Below are 25,990 nucleotides of genomic sequence, written 5' to 3' on the forward strand. Positions count from 1 at the left end.
CATGAATATAAATGGCATATGTAGACATAGATTTATTATCACATATATAAGTATGCACCCACAAAGAGATTAAAATTTACATACTTGAAATTTTAATGGTTTTTTGTAGTATTTTGGAATGATTTGAGTGGATGATAAAAATCTACTACCTTCATCTGCATTCTTGGGTCCATTTAAGACTACAGTATCGCACTAATAACTTCCATGTGTTGAAAATTAACTTAGATCAACAAACAATGAGCAAAACTTCCACACTCCGCATAAAGTTGTGATTTTCATGACTTGCCTCCTTTCTCTGGCCTGCTTATCATGTGATTTTACTCAGGTCTATGGCTGTTCCGAGATGATGTTGTGCTTTAAAAGATTTCCTTTCTTCCATGTTTCTCCTACAATGCATGCAGAATCTGAGAACGTAATTTGAGAGATGGGCAAGGGTTACATTCTGGAAAATGGCAGCTTGAAAGTCAGCATGGTTTTATTACTGGTGAGAGCACCGTTCATGACAGGAGAAATGTGTTTACATTATCTGTACCCAAAGTCACTGGTTGTTGTTGGTTTGTCGACTCACTATTATTAGCTGGCTCCAGGAAAAAAAAAAGGTATAAAAACAAAATATTTAATGAGGTCCCATACTATTCCCTTAGCATTGCCAGAATTTCAGTTTGATATCTTCAAACATTGAAAGTAGACATTAAAGGGCCGGCTCCGTGGCTTAGCGGTTAAGTGCGCGCGCTCTGATGCTGGCGGCCCGGGTTCGGATCCCGGGAGTGCCCTGAGGCACCACTTCTCCGTCCAACGTGAGGCCGGGTCCCACGTACAGCAACTGGAAGGATGTGAACCTATGACATACAACTATCTACTGGGGCTTTGGGGGGAAAAAACTGAATAAATAAAATCTTTAAAAAAAAAAAAAAAAAAAAGTAGACATTAAAGATTAAGGACTGTTTCTGCACAAAATACTAATCCCTAAAATCCCCCAGGAGAGGTTCTCCTATTTTGAAATGTTTAGGTAAATTACAATATTTGGGTAGAGAATAGTCAGCAATATTAACAGATTAATGGTTGAATATATATGTGGCTATTTATAATAGACAATAATTCTGGCTAATGAAGTAGATTGAACGAGAAAATATATTTTCCCTAGTTATTGTCTAATGAATTATTTGTTCAGCATTTGGGACTCTGCTCCTTCAAAAGCTAAGGAAAATGGCATTTTAGTGAAACTGTTCAGTGGCTTGTCTGGACAACTTAAGCGACGCCTGATGGGTAGACATTTAGATAAGAAAGGTTCTGAGGGGTCGCATTATAGAATAGCTAAGACTAAAAAACAAACCAAAAGAACCCCCCAAAAAGGCCTCATCTGTCTGAAAGCTGGAAGTGAAACTCTCTGAACTATGGTATGAAATCCAAGACAAACTAAAAAATATTTATTAAATATGCATGCTTAAAAATGTAAGTGCACTACTTAGTAAATATTTCATATTAATTCTATCTCTTTGTGAATTTATTAGGATTTTCTGAATTATATCTGAGAAAGGAGAATGACATTATGCACCTAAATCTAGGGGCAATCTTTAGCTCTCTGAACAGGCTTAAATTGACATTTCAGAGTGGATTAGGGATGAATATGAATTAAATTGTCAATAAGTATTCCTAGGTAAAGACTCTCTTAGGACAGTATAGCTGCCCACTGCCTTCATATTATTTGGAGCAGTAACCATTTCATGTGTAAATAGAAACTGGCTATTTATTTCATCACCAATGGTTTCGAAAGTATTACCCCAATCCTAACTTGCTTTTCTTTCCTAAAATCTTTCGTTTTCACAGAACGTGGAAACTCAGAGAATGCACTGTATTCAGATGCTGGAGGAAGGGACCTCGCAGGTCAGCATGAGTGTATCAGTACGGAATTTAACATATGGCTGCCCCTGGCCGACAGGAGACAAAGTTGGGATTATATTTTAAATAGTCTTCTACAAAATGGCTTCAGACCACTTGAATCTGAAGTCAACTAACAGAATATTTTTAATCTTTTTGTGGGAAACTCTCTCAGTTCTCTTTCTTAAATTTTAATTCTATTGAAGGTGATGCATACTCCAGGAATGAAATAGATAACATACATTTCTTATACACACACACACACAGACACACAGGCACACTTCCTTCTGATGTGATCTGGGCCCAGATAGTCCCGTGTTTACACTAAGATAGCTTCTCACTGGACAGCTTTCTCTCGTGCAGTCCTTTATCTGCAGGATAACGTAGGCTCAAACTGGCTGTGCTTTAGGCTTATTTACTCATGGTTGAGACCTACATGTTGTTGGAAAGACTTTTGTGAATATTTCTTATCTCTCCGTAGCATCCAAGTCTGAAGACGCCTTCAGCAGATAGCCACACCTGAATTTTTAGATAGTTTAATAATCAGCAAAGCATCTCTTCAAGATTCTGTGCAAAATATACCCATATGTGTGACACAGAGAATGCCTGACTCATCTGTCCCCACAGCAGAAAACGTAACAACTTTCCCAGGGAATCAGCATTTTTAACAATCTGTCCTTGTTTTCTGTTCATAGGAAAACTTCATGATGACCCACAATACTATTCTTATCGCAAAGTAGATTTTCTTTTACTCATTGTTGGCATGCATATGCTTTGGTTAACAACAAAGACAGCATTAATAATGTTGGATCACAGAGTTAGTGCAGATTTGAAACTGAGACAAAAGTATTTTAGAGGATATACTAACAGTTTGAGGATGGCAGTCACATTTCTCACCATTTGCAGTTGTAGGTAACGACATCAGGCCTTCACAGCAGGTAGAGGGCCCTCAACTCTGTTCTTCGTTTCAATTTAAGTAAAAGACTTGGCAACAGCTGGCTGCAGAATAGCCGATACAGAATTCCACAGATGTGGTTCATAATGGTTTGAAGAATAAAAGGAAGTAGGCCATAGAGCAGAATTCATTTAGGGAAAGGCAAATTCAAGGGTCCCTCTTTTGAAAGATTTCCCACGTTGGGGAAGAGGGGGACTGTTTTTCTTATTATCTTTTTTATAATCCTACAGTATGTTAATTACTGAACAGATAGGTTGTGACCTATTAACACCCCACGTTCTTACAACAGCAAAACCATTGACTTTTTCTGCCCCCAAATCTCATTATGTTTCATCATGCATAACTGATTACATGTGCATGTTTATGCAAACTTTCCTAAGAGAACTGAAAATAAAATAAGGGAACCAGCCATATATCTCTTTCACTGTGGGTAGGCTACACACACTTGTAATGAAACTGGGCAGGGAAGAAATACTCAAAGACCTTTACATGAGGTCTCATTTGACACTGACATAATACAGTTTGAAGGAAAGTAGAATTTGGCGTTTAGGACGTTTAATGGTGTTAGAAACAGAACAATAAAGAAAGAAGTGATCGGGATGTGGATGAGTAGTTGTCATAAGAGGTCAAGACGTTTTGTTGATGAGGAAGTCTAGGTACATTTTTTTTTTGGTGACTTTTTCATTGTGGTAATATGTACATAACATAAAATTTACCATTTTAACCATTTTAAGTGTACAGTTCAATAGTGTCAAGTACATTCACAATATTGTACAACCATCACCACCATCCATCTCCAAAACTCTTATCATCCTGTAAAACTGAAACTCCATAACCATTAAACAACTCCCAATTTCCCCTCCCCCAGCCCCAGGCCACCACCCTTCTACTTTCTGTCTTTATGAATTTGACTGCTCTAGGGACTTCACATAAATGGGATCATACAGTATTTGTCCATTTGTGCCTGGCTTATTTCACTTAGCGTGTTTTCAAAGTTCATCCATGCTGTTGCATATAACTAGGTACAATTTTGCCTTCTTTAAAAAAGATGCAGAGGTTATATATAATGGACTTTGCCAATATATAAATGGCAATGCACATTGCCAATATATAAAGAACTTTGCCCAATAAACTGATTAATGAAGTGACTATAAACTCAACACAAACAATCCTCAAGAATTTTTCTTCTTTTACCTAAAATGATCTCCTTATCTGGCTGTCTTTGCTTGTCTTTGCCTGCTTATAAGCTTCAGAGGAAATATTTAATAAAGCCCCAACTGCTTCCCAAATGGAAAGCAGTGCAGCTGTAATTACATGAGGCAAACCTGAAGCCAAATTTGAGTTCAACACTCTCTGGTTAGTATTTTCAGAGCTTACTGATGACTTATAACCAGACTACTTCCCTCTAAAATGGAGGAGCCATATTAAAAACACCAGAAAATTAAAAATTAAAATCAATAAAAAGGAACAGAGAAGGTGATGTATGAGGCTCCCGAGGTGGGTTAATTAATGCGGCCAGGCACTAAGTAACCCCAATCTGCTGGCCCCAAGGATAACCTGTGGTTACGAGAATTTATCTTTCTGAGGACTGAACTGGGACACTTCGGCCTCTGCTGGGCTGCACACAGGCCTTCCTTTTCAGAATGGAGAGAGGTGTGTTAGCGTGCCCCAAACAGATACTAAACCAATGGCACCCAATTAAACTTGGAGGGCCAAAATGGAATTTTTGGAAAAGACAAAGAGTTTGCTCTCTTACTGAGTCACTAAATTGTACTAATTGAGTCACTAAAAGCACACTTCTTTGTGCTTTTATTTTTTACTGCAGCATTGTGGGAACCGTGATCAGTGGACAATGTGGGGAAGTAAGATTAGATTAAACATTAAGTATTAGCCACAACATTTCACAGAATGAAAGTTTAAAGTGTCTCAGATAGGCAGTCATCACTTAAAGCACATGATGACAAAAGTTTAACAGAGTTTTTAAATCCTAATTTTTCACATCTGTATGTTCATTCATTCATCATTCATTCATTCCACACTGACTGCTATAAGCCAGGCACTAGATTAAGCACTAATTTTAAAAATAATATTTATTATATGCTTGTTATGTAGAAAACCTTCCTAGAGCTTCCATTTTGCGTCATTTAGTCCAATCATCCCACGAGGTACGGGCCACTATCATCCCATTTTACAGAAGCCGAAGGACAGGCTCGGCGTTCACAACCCCGCCCAGCCCGCAGAGCTGGCGAGCACAAGGGATGGCGGTGAAGCCAGCAGCCTTGAGTGCAGCCTGGACCACATCACTAACCCTTTACATCCACCTGCCCGCCAGCCAGAACACGAGGGCCTCGGCTATTTTAAAAATAATTCTATAGATGCACCAAGCCAAATCTGTGTTTTCTCCTACTCGTTTTAGGAACCTGTCACGAACTCTCGTATCCAGCTCTCATTTTGCTTGTTAGTGGTTTGCACTTGTGTAAGTTACATCACATCCTCTGGACTCGCACTCAAGTTGGCATCAGTCACTTACCATGAAGCGTTGTTAGTCTCTGTACCCATACTGTGTGTTCCATATTGTGCAGGAAGACCTACTAACTGGTGGACAGAGAGTCCCTGTGAAAATCTTTTTTAGTTTCTCAAAGGATTTGAGCTAAATATATAAAATACAAAAGAAGAGCATAAGCAGTGGGAGGAGTTAGCTCAGGAAAAATAAGAGTAGAAAAATAGTGAAATCCGGGTCAAGAGAGGCTCAGCCAGGCTTAAATAAGCACACACTGACGCATGGCTAGTGACGCCCTGTGTTGTTACAGGTGGCAGAATTTTCCTCTGAGCTTCCTAGCATCCAAAACAAAGAAGCACCATTCTTTACACGATTTGCACATCTATAAAATAAGAAGTGTGTTTTTCGACAGAAAAAGTCACGTCCTACCATGGGTGTCTAAGGGAAATTTCTCCTACAATTTCTCAAAAAGAAGAGATCATGGAATGTAATGAACTGTATTCTCAACAATATTTTTACCAAACAAAAAAATTCAGGCAGTGTTCCTCAAAGTAGTTTGGAGGCAAAACTCTCAACCTACAATTTAGTAAGAATTTACAGAATTACCTTATCTACAAAGTGGGGAGAGCACTAGAGTTGTGAACAAGAAAAATGAAAATGTGAAATCACTTAAAATTGTTTTATATTAGTATGGACAAACGTTAAGCTCTTTTCTTAATATGCAGGTTCTCCCTTGCCATATAGTTGCTGATGTCATCAATATTGTAAAATTATATGTTAATTTAATGTTGTTTTAAAATATCTGAAGGCATCAGAAATGTTATCTCAAATTGTATTATCGGTCTTGAAATGGGCTTCACTTCTAGAACCATTCGTTTTTTTTCTCATTGACTTTTAAAATTTGTTTGTTTTCATAGAATATCATTGGGATAGTCAGGCCTAGTGGAATCTCAGATTCACACCCCAAATCACAAACATTTAAGAACTGTTTCCATTCAACACCCCATCTAGATGTTCCCAGCTATGATGTGAAACAGACAGGGATTCTGCTCCATCCTCGCAAGGCCCCCTGCCCTCTCCCTCCGCTCCGGGAAGGGACCAGAGTCCCTGGGGTCACAGCCCTTCCTCGCTCAGGATCTGTCAGCACTTGGCTTCTCCATGAGAAACTCCTAAACTCTCAGGTCCTTGCCTCCTGCGACCGTGAGGCCTCCTAACAGCCTGGGTTTGTGGAAGCTTCTGGGGTGTGGGCTTCAAGGCACTTCAGTAACACGTGGCATTTGCAGGGTCCAGAGGTGCAGTTTTACTTCTTTATTTCCTACTGCTTAAGCCTTGTGGCTTCCAGAAAGCCTTTATTTAAAATAAATACAGAAAAGATGTGTTACACTGTGACTTACAATACAATGCAATCATCCATTAAGTACCAAACTCTGTTCAAACAAAGTTCATGGAGGGACTGACAAATTGACAAAAGCGAGGAAATTCAGAGCGGAGGGGCTGCCACTCAACCCCGGGGGTCTCCCTGTCGTGCGGGGCGTGCCAGGGGAAAGCAGGCCAACAGAAAGGACAGCACAGATTTTTTGTTTTTTTTCCATCTAGTGTGCTTCTGAGTTATAATACCTTGGTAAATTGAAGGAATTGGTAAAAATAAAGGAATCCTTAAAATGAAGTAATTTTCTATATGTCCCTTTTTTCCAGAAGATAAATTACCCCATACTTACAGAGTGGAAAAACAATATTCCACTTCCAACCCCTCCCCCATACCTCTTTTTTTTTTTTTTTTTAATGCAATTGAGCTTATCCAGTTGTTTATACTGGGACTTCACCTAGATGGAGCAGAGAAGGAAATTTTAGGCAAACTGATAATAAACTTCAATGCTAAATCTTGTATTCTTTAGGAAAACTATTAAAACATGATTTTTACTAATATTTCCAATCGTAGAAAACATTCCTTTAGAACAGCACAAAAGAGCCTAACGGAAAAAAAAGTGTATTTGTGAAGTATCACATAGATAACCATTAAATTACTCTTGCCTCTTCAAAGCCAGGAAATTTCATCTTATTTTTAGAGGCAAAGGTGTGCTCACATGTGCCCCCATATTGAAAGTTTTGATGAAACTTTCTTTCAATCACCCACAACACAAAAAGAATTTCAAAAACTCAGCTCTGTGCTAGAAGAACCTGTAACAATGCTATTTCCAGTGACCACCGTCTTTTGCTTCCCCTATTCCTGTTATTGCACAATATCACCTCACCCTTCCTTGTGTGCAAGATCACAGGGAGGCTAACTGCAAATCTCCTGCTCACTTCAGCATCTGTCTGGTCCCGATTAAGCAAACAGGGAGTAAACGTGGATATCTGTACAAGGGGACTGTAGGAAGGCTGGGTATCTAACCCTCTGAGAAAAAATAGAGAAACCAAGTAAAAAAAGAGATTTTGTCCGGTGATACCACACCAATCAATTATTTCCAAAATGCAAGGGGAGTTCCGTCTGTATCAGTCGTGTCCACGTTAGGATGGAGCCATAAAAGCCACACAAATACTTCTCTCTTTTGTGTGTGGAGATTCCTATTTTTCACTCAAAGATAACATGTAGAGAATGCCGTAGATATGAAGGGTAAGGACAGTGAATTATAGGTAATTATTTACAAGTCAAAAAACCCCACAATAACATGAGTGCAGTGATTGTGAAATGTCTCATCTCCCAGTGACCAAGGCACTGTTGTTCGTGTGAGTCTCTGTGTTCTCACCAGCTGTGATCAGAACAGATGACCATTATATTCCTTCTGAAATAGGAGTGTAGAGGGTTTGTCTTATGGAATTATAATAATTGCACACACTATATTTTTACGTGTTCTCATTTATTTTATTTTAATTCTGCTCACAACAGCAAAGTGAAACGGCTCAGAATTATTAACTCTATTTAAAAGTTTAAAACTTATAGCAAAGTTGTTATGTTTCCATGTGGTACAGTCAATTAGAAGCCAAATCATTTTAATTCATGTAATGTTTTTAAGATTTATGTGTCTCAGAGCACAATTCTTACAATTCATTTGCCCCATGTACTACAAGGAGCTTTCCTTCTGTTGGTGTGTTTCACACTGCTCTATTATGAAATTTTAAGGCAGAACAATGTCATTGTTCTATTCTGTATAATTTCTAAATTCCCTGATACGGATACTGAGAAAGTTTAATAAAAATGATGATTCTCTCTATAGCCAAGATTTTCTTGCAAAATGTAGCAATTGGTGATGAACTGCAAATTTGGGATAATTCCCGCATAGACTCAACTTTATCAACCAGCGTCAATTGCATGTATGATTATAACTTTAGCAGTCATCTAAAAAATGAATAATATTAAACAATATTTAAGAGGCTAAAGGAACACAAGGAAAATCTGGTTTTAAAACGCACATAGTATTAGTAAAACCACATGCAAGTCATAAAGCCTAAAATATCAATTTGGAATCATGGCATTTAATGTTATCACAATGATAATAATATATTAAACACACAAGATGGGAAGAGATAGTCATTCATTCATTCAGCTAATACATACTGAATTAATATTTGTTGTGTGGTATTGCACTATGCCCTGAGTCTTCAGCCAGGACAGTTTTCTGGCTACAAGGTGTTTATGTTGGCATAGATGTTGCTCCATGCAAGAAGTCTGCCGAGCTTTCGATCTTGATAGAAACCATGCACATGTTCCCACGGCACTCTGTCGTTGCCCCTCTCTTCCTGGTTAAAGCATTTGTGGTGGGCTCTGTTGGTTACACACCCAACAATCACTCAGCCTCCATCCTAAGTGCCGTCCAACTTGTGCACGGCCAATGGCTGCAGGAAAGTGGAGAGCAGCCCCCGCCCCCAAAAGAGGGAGCTGAGGTTGGTCTAAGCCCATATGGCAGTCCCACTCCCCTGCCAGTGTGTGGTTTAGATATAACCAGGTGATGCAATTCTGGCAGTGGGACACGATGGGGAGTTTGCTGGGGTGGGGGTGGGGGTGGGGGGCTTCCATCAAAAGGTCTTCTTGTAGATAAAAGGAATCAGAGGTGGAGAAATGGTTCTCTTCCTTGTCCTGGAGGGCAGTCACCTGGAGCAGTGGTAGCTTGGGGCAGTGACACCAGAGGCCACCTTCCACCCCGGAGGAGCGGGAAGCCACTGGTTCCACCAATTTGGGGGCAGATGCCCTGTCCTGAGACTTTAACAGACAAATTTTCCTTTTTGTTTTAGCCACTGGAGTCAGAGATTTCTGTTTCTTTTAATTAAAGCAAGCTACATCTGTTTTTGAAAATGTTGTTTGCTCTGCAAGCTCCCTCCCACAGTGGGCTCCACTGTGAGTCCACTGAGTGGCCAAGCATGTGCCCAGGTCAGAACACCAAGGGCCACAGAGGCTGTGGCAAGAAGGTAGACTTGACCACAAGGGCCAGTGGTGGCCACAGAGGGGTTTTAGACAAGAGAAGGGCACGATCAGACAAGTTTTTAAAGACTGCTTTGGCTTCAGGGAGGAGAGAGGTTTAAGAGAAATCAGTTAAGAGGTGAGACACCGCTGAAGCTGAAGATCAAAACCCTGAGGTTTCTCAGGGCCTTGCGCAAGAGAGGAGGACCCTGAAGGAGACTGAGAGGAGCCGGGAAGGGCAGAAGGGAGTGCTGTCATAAGGTGAGGGAGAAATTCGTCTGAAGAGGAAAGTGGCCAAGGGTGTTGGACTCTTAGTGCACCCGTGCCTTCAGGAGAGCAGCTTCAGCGGAAACGCTGGGCAGAGCCAGACTGCAGGCGCGGGGAAAGGTGGGGGGCGGATTAGCCTGCGCTTCAGTCCCTGCCTGGAAGCGTCCTGGGGACAAGACAGAGGTCTTCCTATCATCGCTGTTTGTCTGGAGGTGGGATGGAGGGGAGCATGTTTAACACGGACGCGAAGGTGTCAGAAGAAATGAAGACAGAAGGTTCTGGGGAATGGCAGCCAGACCTCTCGGACAACACCCTCGGCTGTTTCTGCTCCGGCTGGTGGAGCCCTTGATCGGCCACAGCCTGCAAATATGTTGATGCTCAGAGTGTGAGTTAGTGAACGTCTAGGGAGCACCAGCGATGTCCATGCGAGCTGGGCCGCCACCGCGAGCAGGGCATTGACTGCACCTGTGACTGAAAGGCCTGCGTGAGCTCTGCAGTCAAAAGGAACTCGCCTTTGCTCTTAGGGGACCTGTCCCCGCAGCCGCACTCCTGTCCTTCCAGGCCCGAGACCCATCTTGATGCTCATTCTCACCATTAGATCTCGCTTTGTGAAGATTGGCTTCCTCACTTGTGAAAATCCCCTCAAAATGTAGACCTGGAGCTTTACATTTTCTTCTTGCCAAGTGTTGACAAACCTCAGGGCCTGGAATTCTTCTCCTGAACCCCAGACTAAAGGAAATTGGAAATAAAAAATAAATTAAAAAGAAGACAAAGGATAGAAGAAGCAGGGGTGAGTAAAGAAACCAGGAAAATGTATTAGTACATTTATTTATTATTATTTTTTTAACAAGGGACTTTTAAAAAAATTTTGGTGGGAAATTGTATGTTTGTTTTTAATCGAAGTATAATTGACATCGCTGCATTTAAATTAATGTCGGCTGTAAAAAATATAATAATAATTATCAGAATAATAATCCTCCCAAATCTCAAGACTAGAGGAGACAGAAAAAAGCAAGGTAAGATTTTTGTTTGTGTTGGGTGGAAAAAAGAGAAGTTTATTAATAGTGGATATTGACAGAAAGAAAGGTTCAATATATGTGTTCGGAAATTATGAGTAACAACTAGAAAAGAAGTAAGAAGAAGGAAAATTTCTTAAAACTAACAAAAACTTGGAGAAAGCATGGTAAATAGAAAATACACAATGCAGAATGAGTTAAAACATTTGGAAAATAAATGAAATATAATGAAAATAAATGAGGAGTGAGATGCTAAGATTGGGTTTAAAATCCGGTGATATGCTGTTCACCAGAGACAACCCTGACACACAAGAAGGTTAAGTACAAAAGGATGGACGTCAGGCAAATATTAATAAAACAATTAAATGTAATAATAGAAACAACAGACAAAATCAAATTCATGATGAAAAGAAACTGAGAAAAATTACAAGAAGTTATTCAAACTGATAAAACTTACAAGAATATTAAAGTCAGAGACATTTAAGTACCTAACACTGTAGCTTCAAAACATATGAAGCAAGCACTAATAAATATTAAGAAAAAATGGAGAAGTCATCATTATGTTAAGGGACTTAGCAGACATCTAACAGAAATCATGGGTTAAGCAAACAAAAATAGTTGTAAATAACGCAATTATTAAAGTTAAGCTAATAACATATGGAATACTATAGCTAATGAAGAGAGAATATAGTCTCTTTGCAAACAAGTATGAGGCAATCATTGCAAAAAAAAAAGTCACAAGGAACTACTGATAAGTTCCAAAGTGCAGAAATCATAAAGGCATTATTCTGAGCCACAGTGAAAACAACCAGAAATTAACAACACAAGGATAGCCAACCACCTACTGGAAAAACAGTAATAAAAACTGAACAAAAATTTAAAACACCTTATATTTTAAAATATCTTATATAACTACAAATTTAAAGATATTAAGAGAAAATCCAATCAGAAATTACAAACTATTTAGAGAAAAAGAAATGAGGAATCTACATTTCAAATATGTGGATGCTGTCCAAGTGGGGTGAAACCATGGGGAAGGAGTCTTAAATAGGAATACATTTATTATAAAATACGTGAACTAAGGCTGCAACTCAGGAAGTTATCAAAGGAAAAGGAAATAGGGGCCGGCCCCGTGGCGCAGCGGTTAAGTGTGAACACTCTCCTTCTGGTGGCCCGGGGTTCGCCGGTTCAGATCCTGGGGGCACACTGACTCACCCCTTGTTAAGCCATGCTGTGGCGGCGTCCCACATAAAATAGAGGAAGATGGGCACTGATGTTAGCCCAGGGCCAATCTTCCTCAGCAAAAAGAGGAGGATTGGCATCGAATATTAGCTCAGGGTGGATCTTCCTCATAAAAAAAAAAAAGAAAAATGAAATAAAATCAATCCAAAGAAAGGCGAAGAAAGAAATCAGTAAAAGTCAAACACAATTTAATGAAGTAGATAAAAATGCTAATAATTGAGTTGGACAATAAAAATAAAAAAATCAATAATCAGATAAACTTTGCCAAGTCTAACCAAGAGACAAAAAGAGAATACACATAATCAACCATTAAAAATAAATGATATGAAAATATTTTTAAAATTATAAAAGAATAACATGTATATATCAATAAATTTAACAATCCAAAAGAAATAAATTTTTCTAAAATTTTTTTCCAAAGTTGACGTGAAGAATAAGTAGCAACCTTATAGATGAAGAATTACAGAAAAATTTGAAAATAAATTAGATCTTTGATTTAAAAAAGCACCAGATTAAATGTTTTTATGGAGTTGGGTCATTTAACATTTTTAATTTTTTAATTACAGAAGTAATACATGTTCATTTAAAATAATTCAAAGAGATGTGAGTATATAAAGTAAAAAGAGAGTATCTCCTATCCCCTCCCTTTATCCTAATTCCAATACCTGGGAGTAACTCCTATTAACTATGGACCTTTCACTACAAACAGGCAAATATATATACACATACATATATATAAAATTTACAAAAAAGGGATCTTGTAACACATGTTGTTCTACAACTTATTTTTCACCTCAACCACATGTCATGACATCATTCCATGTAAAAATATGACAGATGCATAGTGTTCTATTGCATGGATGTACCATAATACCTTGCAGAATAATTAGGTTTAGTTTTCCCTTGCTTCAAAGAAATAAACATCTATAGGCAATATTTTAACAACATGGAAAAATACTTTCCACCATACTGCGTGGGAAAAAGTCTTCAAACGAAACTAGAGAACAAGGTACTTCTGCTAGCGTCCCACCAGCGCTGAGGAAATGGTCAGTTCTAGAGTGATTGAATAATAATGAAAACTGAGGTCTGGGGTATAAACTTCCCAGGTCCAGATTAGCCTGACCATTTAAAAAAATATATGAAGATCAAAGAAAAACCACCTTTTTTTTCTGTACAAAGACTTGCTAATCGTGTTGATCCTCAGAGTCAGGGCCACCCTGCAGCTTCTGCTGAAGGGAATTAGGCACATTCTCTCACCCAAGCATCTTCCATGATGCTGGAAGTTCAGCTGTTGACAGGTGTTCACTTAATCCTTCTAGGTGTCCCATTTCCCTGAAGTAACTCACTGAAGTGAAAATACTCACTGAGTGTCAGCCCAGATCTTGATTAGCCATGATCACTTTATGAGGCTGTGGGCAAAGAACTGGAAGGATACAATGTGGAAAAGAAAGATACCAAAAATGGAGAGTGAGAATGAATCAAAGATCACCCTGCTTAAACTACAAGGACTCTGTCAGTCTGCCTATGGGAGGTTGTGAATAGCATAGTCATGGGTTCTAGAAAAGCTAAGATTGAGACCAATTAAGAGACTAATTAATTCAGTGTCATGTTTCCTACATTGTCTTTGCAATACCCCAGGTTGATTACAAGGGATGTATGTAAATAGTGTGTGGCACACTGTAGCACTGTTCCTACTTCAGGTCTACACTCTCTTCCTTTAACGTTTCATTAGAATCATCTAAAAGTCATGCTTCCCTGCTTTGTATTAAAAATTACAGGGTCTTTTCAATAAATGATGGTGGGACAATTGGATATGCACATGTAAAAGAAAGAAGTTGGACCCCTTCCTCACAGCATACCCCAAAATTAATTCAAAATGAGTCATTGGGGCCGGCCCTGTGGCTTGGTGGTTGGGTGCGCGCGCTGCGATGCTGGTGGCCCGGGTTCGGATCCCGGGTGCGCATCGAGGCACCACTTCTCCGTTCATCCTGGGGCCGAGTCCCACATGCAGCAACTAGAAGGATGTGCAGCCACGACACACAACTATCCACTGGGGCTTTGGGGGGAAAAATAAAAAAATAAATAAAATCTTTAAAAAAAAAAAAAAAAATGAGTCATTGACCTAAATGTACATGCTAAAACTATAAAATTCTTAGAACAAAATAAGTAGTAAATGATCATAAACTTGGGTTAGGCAAAGCCTTCTTAGATATGACACCAAAAGCACGAAAGAAAACAAGTAAATTAGACTCAATTAAAATGAAAAACTTCTGTGCTTAAAGGATGCCATCAAGAAAGTGAAAAGAACTCACAGAATGGGAGAAAATATTTGCAAATCATGTATCATATCTGATACAGGACATGTATCCAGTGTATACAAAGAACTCTTATAATTCAATAATTTAAAGACAACCCAATTTAAAAATCAGCAAAGAATCTGACTAAATATTTCTTCAAAGAAGATATGCAAATGGCCAATAAGCACATGAAAAATGCTCAACATCATTAGGTATTAGGGAAAAGCAGATCAAAACCATAGTGAGATACCACTTCATACCCACCAGGATGGCTAGAAACAAAAGACAAATAATATGTGTTGACAAGGATGTGGTAAAATCCTCATACACCACTGGTCGGGGTGTAAAATGGTGTGGCCACTTTGGAAAACAGTCAGGCAGTTCCTCAAAAGGTTAAACATAGAGTTACCATATGACCAAGCAATTCCACTCCCAGGTAGACACCCAGGAGAAATGAAAACACATGTCCACACAAGAACCTGCACAGGAACCTTTGTAGCAGCATCATGCACAATAGCCAGGAGCTGGACACAACCAAAGGTCCATCCACTGATGAATGGATAAACAGCACGTGGTCTATGCACACCGTGGAACACTATCATAAAAAGGAAGGAAGAACCGAAACATGCTACCATGTGGGTGAACCTCTGAGGACAGCATGCTGAGTAAGGGAAGCCGGGCACAAAAGGCCACATATTGTATGCTTCCATTTACACGAAATCTCCGGACCAGGCAAATCCACAGAGACAGAAGGTAGATCAGTGGTTGCCAGGGACTGGGGAACTTTCGGGAAAGTGGGGAGCAACTGCTAATGGATTTGGGGTGAGAAGAATGTTTTGGTCCTAGATGGAGGTGATGGTTGCACGACATTGTGTATTTGCTAAAAGCCATCGAATTGTACAATTTGAATAGGTGAGTTGTATGGTATGTGAATTATATCTCAACAAAGCTGTTATAAAGAAAGTGGCAAGGTCAATACCAATGATCTTCATCTGTCATGTACAACAAGGGTATTTAATAGCCTGAAAGACAAGGCATCTTCCTAAGTATTACCGTTATATTACCAGTTATTTTTTCTTAAGTGTGCCCAACTTCCCCAGTCTTCTGATCATTTAGAGAAGAACCTTGGTCACAGTTGTGAAGAGTGACAGCATGGCATCTGGAGAAGAAAGACAGAAGGAGTAGCTTCTTATCTTGACTTTGCCATGACTAGCTGTGTGACCTTTGGCAAGTCACTTAACTTCTCTGGGCTTTAGATAGCTCACCTGAAAAATAAAAGACCAGAGCTACATAAATCCTTCCACATTAGAATTCTATGATCCAGACTTAAAATGGCATATGTAAATATAAACATTATTATGAAAACAAAACACGTTGTATCTATTTCTTTAAATATGTAACAAAAAGTAAATTGTGGCTGTCTCATCTTTTACCCTCATATATTTCTCAACTCTTCCATTACACAAGCATACTTAATTTTATACTTGAAAACACCATTTTTTAAAAAAGGGTTGTATTGCATAGGTTAAAATGTGATGACTAGATTGAAACACAAGTCTGTTAAATCTATAAATACGGATGCAAGACATTTGTAATTTTCCAGTGATGAGTGGAGATATCTGAAACCCCTTGGTGTTTTTAAAGTTGGAATTCTTCTATACAGAATTAAGTTCTCTTTGTTTAAACGTATTCTTGGTTTTTAAATGGAATATAGACCTTGGCACATAGCTCTGATTCTCATAATGTCTGTGCCTGTGCTAACTTAATTTTCACAGGCACCGAGGGAGAGAGGGGCCTCCAGAGCATCTTCCCCAATAAAAAGGAGTAGTCAGAAAAACGCTTGATCCTAGTTTCACATGCAAACGTTGGTTACTTAACAATAGGTCTGCACTAATAACCAGTTGAAAGCTGTGGTAAAATAGTTTACAATATCCATCAGTAATGTTCCTACGAAGGAAGTAATAAAACAGGGAAGACCTCCTTTTGGTTTAGATTTCTAAACCAGGAAACTATGATCTACACAAGGCAAGAGCACTTTAATTCAATGGAAAAGGTATTCCTTAACCGAAGTATTTTTAGTGTGTACTTTTGAAGTGACGTTGTGCCTCTATGAGCTTGAAAACAATTGTGTGTATTTTAAGAATGAATGATAATACATTTGAAGATCTAAAAGTTGTTCAACATGGCCAGTGTCACGGTGGATTTGGGGGGACATCAAACGTCCACCCACATGTGCCTCCCTGCATTTGCTTATTATGATTGGGAAACTGATCCAGAGGTCATAGTGAACCTCAGAACACCATGAGCAATGAAGCCACAAGTGGCTTTTCCTCTGGAAGACAAACAGCCCCCTGCAACATGAAGGAGCCCAGGATAAACACTGGTTGCTTGCCTGTTAGGGTGTGCAGTTAGAAACAGTCACTGCTATAAGGATGTCCTTGTGTTCCCTAATTATTTCTGCAACTCAGAACGCATAGAGATGGGATGGGGAAATGAAGAAATGCACGTGTGACATCAAGAGCACCACGTTTGCCTGGCTTCTTCACTGTCTTTGTTATTTAAATATCCCAGTGTGTGAGTATGAAGACAGGAAGTGAGTTACACAGACCTCACAACAACATCAGTATTGAGTTTCAGATAAGCAGATCTGCCTAGTGCTTAGGGAGCTGATATATATTTAGTTTTTTGAAAACGCTAAAAAGTACTACATTTTCTCTGGGAAAAACATTTTCAATATTTCAAAAGGAGCTTTGACAGGACAGCATAAATATTCTCCAGTTAATAATTGCCACTTGGGCCTGTAACAGCTGACTTTAAGTATTTAGCTTCGTGCTTTATTGGTGTTTCTTTCAAAACACTAAAATCTTGTCTTCCACGGTGAGAGAGAGGTGGAATAAAGGAACAACACGCAGGGCACTGAGCATGGTCTCTGCCTGGCTCTGCTGGGCTTGCACGCTGATCAGAATCGAAGCGGACAAGGAGAGATCCTCTTACTTGATCCTCCCACGGCCCCGGCCCTCCTGCACACATGGCCCTGGTGTGGGAGCGGCTCCCCCGGGCTCAGTACCCTAGACCCCAAGAGAGAACTGCTGAGAAAAGCTCCTTCCTCTTTGAGTTAGAATCCAAATAGCTGCTACCTGAGTCTTTTTTTGTTTTTCTATTTCAATGTACTTGGTTGTATTTTGGATTTAAGATTTTAGAAATCTATACATTTTCCTAAATTGAGGAATATAAAAGAATTTTGGTTCAGAGAACAAAACATGTTAGTAACACCTACAGAATTTAGCTTCTCAAGTCTCACGTGTTAATAAGATGAACGAGATGAAATGTAGTAAAATGGCATGGATTTTTTTTTTTTTTGGATTATAAAGTTATTAATTTTATTGACACAAAATTTAAAATGATATTCTCAATTTACAATATAGTAAAGCAGCTCTTTTCATTGTCCCAAATGAAACCTTAAACTCGAGAATAGGAAGTGGAGAGGAGTTGGAAGGAGAGCTTTTACGAGTTTCCATGAGTTTCTGAGCTGCTCTGATCTCGGAGTGAAGAATGAGCCCTCACTGCCCTCCCCGCCCCCGCCTTCCAGTGGGCTCAGGAGATGGTTCCACTTTCTGCTGCTAAAATGAGCGCAGCCTCGTTACACGTTATGTGTTATCTCTGCAACCACTTCAGCGTGATAAATAACTGTGTCCCCCCTACTTTAACACAGTGAATGTAACTTAAGCTTAAAGAAATAACTAACACATTTTCTTTAAAGTTTCTCTTAGAAAGATCACAAAATTCTGATGAAATTTTAAAAACATAAAATCAAATGTTTGGGGGGAAATTTGCTACATTTTGCTATCATGTTTTCCGGATGACAATTTGCCTTTAGCACATAATTAGTTTGTTAACAAACTTTATTTAAGAACTGCCACATTTTAAAACTCATTTTAGGATTTGTGAGAGATCCAAATGTACTATTTCAGAACAAAATCAACAACCTAATTTCTTGTCACTGGTTCAGCCTTATTCTTCCTTTACTTTTTTTGTTACAGTGTATGAAGATTGCTATTTTGAAAGCTGTGTGCACATTTATGAACAACTCATCTTGAATAGCTATTTGTATGAAACGTAAACTTAATAAGCTTGGGAAAGCATTGTCCCGTATTTGGATGGCAAGTGGCCCGCCCCTTTCAAGTGGCATTAGCGAATCCCAGCTTTAAAAGCTTAATGAACGGGCACATAATGCTCAGTAGGCAGTCTTGTTAGAAACTACAATTTGGTCTAAAGACAGCTTTTTTATTTATTTGATTTGCCGATTTCTCAGAATTAGGTAAACTGTTGCTGGTCATATTGATTTATGTTAGAATCACTTGCAAACATCATTTGGCGGGCTGTGTTTTAGGCGTCTTAGCTTGATCTCTGGTTCTGGATTTTCTCAAACATTGAGAAAAACAAATCAATGGTCCTTTGGCACTTAAAGCCTTATCTTAATTTCACTTCAATAACGTGGAACTCCCGACACACATTGCAACAGTATAATAGGTGTGTATACACATATATGTGTAGATTTTATATTTATATTTATAATTGGATTTTAATAACATTCTCTCCCAGTTATGACTCTACTTTGGTTACAGTTCGTTCTAGGACTCCCTTAGTCGTACTGTGAGAACAACTTGATCCTTCAAGTACTATTTAATGGCCTTGAGGTTTGATACAGAGACTAGTCTTATGTTCATGCATGGACTTTGCAGCAGAACGCAGTCTAGTTTATCCCTACACTGTCAGGCTCCCTGGGTAATAACTCCTGACATTTGTGAGGTTAAAATATAGGATTAATGATCAGCTTTTAATGTGCAAATCAAGTATTCAGTGTAAGAGTAGCTGGCTTTCCTTTTACCCATCTCATTTAACCCAAATTCTCTGTTGAAATAAGCAGTGCAGGCTGAGTTGTCTCCACCTCGAATGACTCTGGTCATGTAAGGATGACGGTTCTAACTAGCTTTTGGGGGAAAAATAGGAAATTACAAGAAAGCCTACTTGGAAAAGTGGCCTGTTTGTAGTTCCACTGAAACGCCGTCCAGACTTCAGAGAAGTTAATGATTAACTTTGAAAACTGCAAGGCCCGAATCTCAGCCTGAAACGTACGAAAGCTGACGCTCAGCCGGGGGTCTGAGTCCCCGCTGGCCGTTGGGCCCCCGGCCCCGCCATCTAACGTGGGAGCAGAGGGGCATCACTGGCTTCCACATCCCAGGAAGAAAAGACCGTCTTCTCTCGTTCTAAGGCTGGAAAAGGTGCTCTCCCCTGAAAACCTCAGCATAGCTGGCTGCCGCCTTAAACCGCTTAACAGCATTCTTTGTCAGTAGATGTTAACAATTAGAAAATAGTTTTCATTCATGGCAACCTATTAAGAGACCACTTATGTTTGCCAAATTATATGGTATAAAAACTATTCTTTTGTAACTGGAAAAAGCATTTTAAACTATAATGCTAAAAGGAGCTGTGTGTCTATCGTCTCTGCCGCAAGAGAGGACGTTTATTTTGCAAACGGTATCTGCATTGCAGTGACAAGTTTCACGGCTGATGTATCTCCTGCTAAATCAAGTCCCTTTCTTTCTTGAAAAAAATTATTTGCCATTTTAAAATAGCCTCCTTCCTGCCATTTTGGCAGGTTTTAGGTTTCTTTGGCCTATTTATGTATTATAATGCACACGGTTGATTCACAAGGCTTTCTTCTTCATGGCTACATTGTTTGAAATGACTTCCTTGGTCTCGGTACCATGGGTTTACTGGCACTTCCACCCCGGGGACAACAGCACGCGAGGAGGCCTTCACGAACCGCGTACTGTGTGTGCACACACCTCTCACACTTGCAAGGAGGACAGCAGTCGTGACACACACACTAGCGTGAACACACCCCACATTTCAGCCAGTAAGGTCTCTCTGTCATTCTTTGTAGCACAGTGTACAGGCCGACAGGGAAAGGACAATCAGACTACTGGGGACTTTGGTGGTAACAAACTGCTTCTAAACAGCTCCCAGGGGATTTCTTTTGTTATTTCAATAACAATGCCAATTTAAATGGATACCACTGATTTCTAAGAATCCAAAGCAATATATAGTTAATAGCCTTTGAGAAACGTAAGCCACATATAAATTAACCTCATCGATTCTCTTGTCAGGGTGTTTTGATATCCAGTCATGGGAGGCAGAGGTTTCACAGAAGCATGTTTTTAAATTAATATGGTATTCACTGGGAGTGACATCAGCTTATTAACACTAAGACACACATGTCAATCTTCAAACAGCGTCCTTGCGTGTAACCAGTAGACCCCAGGGAGTTTCTGCACAAAGACTGACTCTATTTTTGGTGAACGTTCAGCCAGAGTTCTGTGTAGGCTGATGAATGGGGTGGGGAATTTTGGGGGAAGTGGGGGGAAGAGGGGCTGAGCCCAGGCAGTTTGGGTGAATCCGTGGTGCATAAAAGGCAGGTTTCTCTTCAGTGTGGCAGGCCTGTGGCCTTTCATGCTGAGCGGGGCGCCTTTCCGCTCGCAGAGCTGCTCCTGACCTCAGTGGGGATGGTGTGCAGACTCAGCAGTGGGTACGCACTCCTGCCCAGTGGGCAGGACGTTTGTGTGTTCCTTTCTCCACCTGTTGTGAAATGGAGCAAAGCTCACCATTCCTCGCATACTCGTCTGTGAACACTGATAGGATGGGCCAAATCCAGGAGGCCACGGCACACATAAAATGCCCACCAGAAATCCGTATTCCTGTTATTGAGATCACTTAAGAATTATGTTATTGACAGTAACACAAACAATTATTTCATAAGGGCCATATGACAGAAAGGGCAAAGATTATGGCATATCCATTTTCTTAACCTATAGTCTTTTCTGTAATACATATCTTATATGAGAAAACTAAGAGTAGAGATGGGGCTTTCCTAGTTGCTAGGAATCAGGTGTTTGAATTCTGTAGATGAATATTTGTCAAATATCAGTAATTTCAATTACCCTGTCTGCATCTCTCTTCTCCCCAAAATCCCCAACTGATGACCACCTGCACTAATATTACGATATGTCATCAAGACCATGCAGAGAAGTCTCTGCTGAGGTTTCCTTTCTTTCATAAATAGATCTCCAGGCATGTCAGTTCTGTACCCTCAAGAGCTCTGAAATGATTTGAGGGAAGTTGGTATATTAAGAAGGCCATTTCCCTCAGAAAATAACCAGGTTTGACATCTGGGATGAGGATCTTGATCAGGACAAACTGATGAAGTCTTCACACCGAGAGGGAAAGACTTGCTTGAAAGAGTGAACTAACCATGTTAAATTTGGAAAAGCATAATTAAGTTGACTTTACCATTTTTTTAAACTGTAATTCCTGTTACCTGGAAACAACTTCTAAGGGAAGTTAAAATCACTTTAGTTCTTTAAAACAAAAGTGGAAAATGGGGGTAAAAAACAATGTTCAAGTTTGAGAAGAATTGGTGTCAAAAAACACTCTTTATGACTTTTTAAAATAAATACGAAGAATATTCAGTGATTGTCAAGATTAACTGGCCAATTAATATTATTTTAAAAAGTCATTGAAAAACCTGACGTAAGTCACCTAAACCTCTTCTGTCAGTGTTTTGTTGATGTTCGAGACAGCTTTGGGGTTTTCAAACCTTAAATCAAATAGAATTGAAAAGTTGATAAGAGCACAACAGTATGCACACATGTGACATGAAAGTGACAATTCACACAGAATTCTATTATGTTTTGCAAGAAAAGTGACTGAGACGTCACAAAAATTGGGCAAGATAGATATCATTTCCCAACCAACATCATAGTTCATATGTCAGACTATGGTCAATTTATATTTACCAAAGTAATAAAATAAATGATTATTACTTAGATATTACCTGTAATTTTTGCATTCAGAAAATCTTTGTAGATTGCCAACCAAAAAAAGTCATCTTTAAATGAAAATGTCTATTTACTTCCCTATCAAATATTTATGCCTTCCAACTTTTTTTATGTCCCTTAGAGACTGATCAGTCTACCAAAATCAAATACATCATTAAAAAGAAATGCAAATGAAAGACACAAATGACGTTGAGAAAAGCACAACTTAGAAGCTTGTTTATCTGATTCTCAGATGGTTGCATAGGCAGTTTTCTTATTTTAGAAACCACAGGAAAGAACCGTGTATTAATTAATTTATTAATTCTGGAGAGAAATTGGCCCTTGAGTGGCTGTCTTACAGGGGTGGGGAAAGCCGGGTTCTGGTTCACCCCACACAGGACAACATGGAGCGTGCTCTAGAGCACAGCCACCGGCTTCTCACTGTGTCCTCACGGGGAGCTCTCAGCTGCCTGCTCTGTATCTTTATTCACCAAGAAGACTGTGATGTGGGGTTTAGGACAGCAATATTTTCACAAAAGGAACACTAAACCTTCCACATTTTCACCCACAACAGCTCGAATGTCGATTTGATCTGAGCCAAAGGCTGTGTGTTCCTGAAGAGTAACATGTCCACTGTGTCTTTAAAAGAACACCTGTGTCAGCCTGCCTCTGGTGTTTGCACTTTTACCTGTAATCTGATTGCGGATAGGAAAGGAGAACTTCGGTACCCCTCCCTGGCACGCTGTCACCAAGATCGCTTGTTTAGTTAGTAATTCTACCTAGCCCGACTTCTCCCATTCGCTGGAGTGGCTGAGCTGTCTACAGAGCTGCATCTCCATGGCAATGGAAAAACATGATGCTCTGGAGTCAGAGAGGGCCAGGGAGCTGGTGAAACCCTGCCCCCTCTCCTGCCTCGAGGGAGGGGCGGGGCTCATTTATATGTCGCGTTTAGGGATGTTGGGATTCAGAGATCAAAGAAGGTCAAAAGGGGACTGTTGGAATGGGAGATATTTATTGTGTTTAATATAAATACAAACGTGTCCAAGAAGAGAAACTGAAACCTTAAAAGGCATGTAGGTTGCAGTTAGTAAATATAAATAACACATCTGAAGACCCGCAGACTGCTGAAATTAACCTGCACTTTAGAAAGCTCTCTTAATAGAAATTGGGATAAACTAAGACAGTAACAATCTCCATTGAAATTGAAAATAGAAATCAGTTGAAAACATTGATTAAAATTTCTAACTACTCTTTAGAAGTGCTTTGTGATACCTTCTGGCTATAAAGGCTAAGGTTACCAAGTGCCCTTTAGAAATTTCTGGTTACACTTCTTAACTACATAGGTTTTGTTATTAAGAGCATTTGTTTCATACTATTAACCACACTGTTTACTTTGTGCCGTTAAACAGCATTAACTTGACACACTGTGGGATGGAGGCACAAGTGCCCGTTGGAGAAAGGGGCTTTGTGTTTGGGGGTCCATTAGTGAAACAATAAATAAGCCTATAGCAAACCTGATATGATGGGAAATGACTTCTATTCAGTTAACTCAATTATTAGTGCTAATTGGGCCAGGTGAAGCATGGATAATTGAAATTCACAGATAATCCAAAAACCTCTATTTAACCAATAACTTCAAACTTCTTCCCCTTCAAATCAATTACCAGAGGAGCTAACAAGTAGAAAAAATGGATTAAATTGAATTTCACCTCCCCAAAGATTACCACTATGATGTCTTCTCATTGATGAATTCAGAACAAGAGCCAAAGATTGACTATCTTCCAGAGACTAAATGACAGATAGTCCTCAACAATTAAGAAGGAAAAAACTATATTCCAAAAGTTTGTTTGCAAATCAGCTATTTGAAACTCGGAATGCTTTTTCTCCTAGAACAACGCGATTCACTGTGGTTAGGTTCCAAGGCCGCCCAGAGAAGCCGACCAGTAACCTAATGACATGGGAAATATATTTAGAATTCTAAGTCCTTTATCAATCCCGTTTGAATCCTAAACCCTTATCCTCCAACCCCCAAATCTCTCTGAGCCCTAAACCTAAGTGTTTTTTGATTGAAGTAAAATTTGCATAACATAAAATTAACTATTTTATATTGTACAATTCAATGGCATTTAGTGCATTCACAATGTTGTGCAACCATCACCTCCATCTACTTTTAAAACATTTGCGTTGCCTCCCAAAGAAACCCCTTTTGGACCCATTAGTTCACTCCCTATTCTCCCATGCCCCCAGTCCCAGAAAATCACTATCTATTTTCTGTCCATGGATTTGCCTGTTCTGGACATTTCATAAACACAGAATCGTACAACATGTGGTCCTTTGTGTTTGGCTTCTTTCACTAACACAATATATTTAACATGATGTAATGAACATGATGTAGTCTACACAGAAATCAAAATATAGTGATGTACACCAAAACTTATATAATTAATGTTATAAACCAATTTTACCTCAATAAAAAACCAAACCAAAACAAAACAAAAAAAAGCATAATAGGGCCAGCCCCGTGGCCTAGTGATTAAGTTCAGCATGCTCCACTTTGGTGGCCCGGTTTGGTTCCCAGGCTCGGACCTACACTACTCGTCGGTGGTGATGCTGTGGTGACCCACATACAAAATAGAGGAAGATTGGCAACAGATGTTAGCTCAGGGTGAATCTTCCTTAGCAAAAATAAACCACGGGTAATATATTTAAGGCTCATCCATATGGTAGCATGTGTCAGTATTTCATTCCTTTTTATTGCCCAATAACATTCCACTGCATGCATGTACCACGTTTTATTGATCCATCACCAGTTGATGGACACTTGGGTTGTTTCTGTTTTGTGGCTGTGTGACTAATGCCAATGTTATATCTAAGATTCCATCTTGATAGTCTCAGATCTGTGAGGAAATGGGAAGTGGAGTGGAGAATGCACAGAAGAGTGGGAAGCAGGGCGCTCCTGTGGCAGAGGTGGAGAGGCTCTTATGCCCCAGCACTGGTGTCTGGGGCAGGTAGGGCCTCTCCGGTGAGACAGCTCAGGGGACATTTCTCAAGAAGTGTCACTAGTGAGTGGTAATCCAAGACAGAGACAACCATGGTGGAGGAAGGGGCAGGGGGATGCGGGAAGACTCGGACCTCTTCAGAGAGGAGAAGCAATTAAGGCCTGAGGAGGCCCTGTGGGAGCCCCACTGGGAACAAGTACCTCCCACACGTTAAATCTGTGCTGGGTCCTTGGACCAAGAGCAGAATTGGACTGACCCAGCAAGAAATCTGGTAAATATTCTCAGCGTGTGTCCCACTCTCCCGAAAACATATGTGCCAGGAGAGGTTTCTGTGGCAGTTTCAATACCAACTCCATTCAGCAGATGATTGTGTCACTCCAACCTGAGTGTCCCAATGCCCATAAAAACCACACTTCATGGCAAACTCCTCCTGCCTCAGAGCTCCAACCCCTCTGCAGTGGGCCCCATCCTCACTCTCTCTGCAGCCCACATCCTTGCCAGGATGGGAGAGGCTGGCCGCCATCACAGCACAGTCCAGAACTCCAAATCAAGGTCTTCCTTCG

The sequence above is a fragment of the Ceratotherium simum genome, chromosome 14 (assembly GCF_057802395.1).
Source record: "Ceratotherium simum simum isolate JZ-2026a chromosome 14, ASM5780239v1, whole genome shotgun sequence".
Classification (NCBI taxonomy): Eukaryota; Metazoa; Chordata; class Mammalia; order Perissodactyla; family Rhinocerotidae; genus Ceratotherium; species Ceratotherium simum.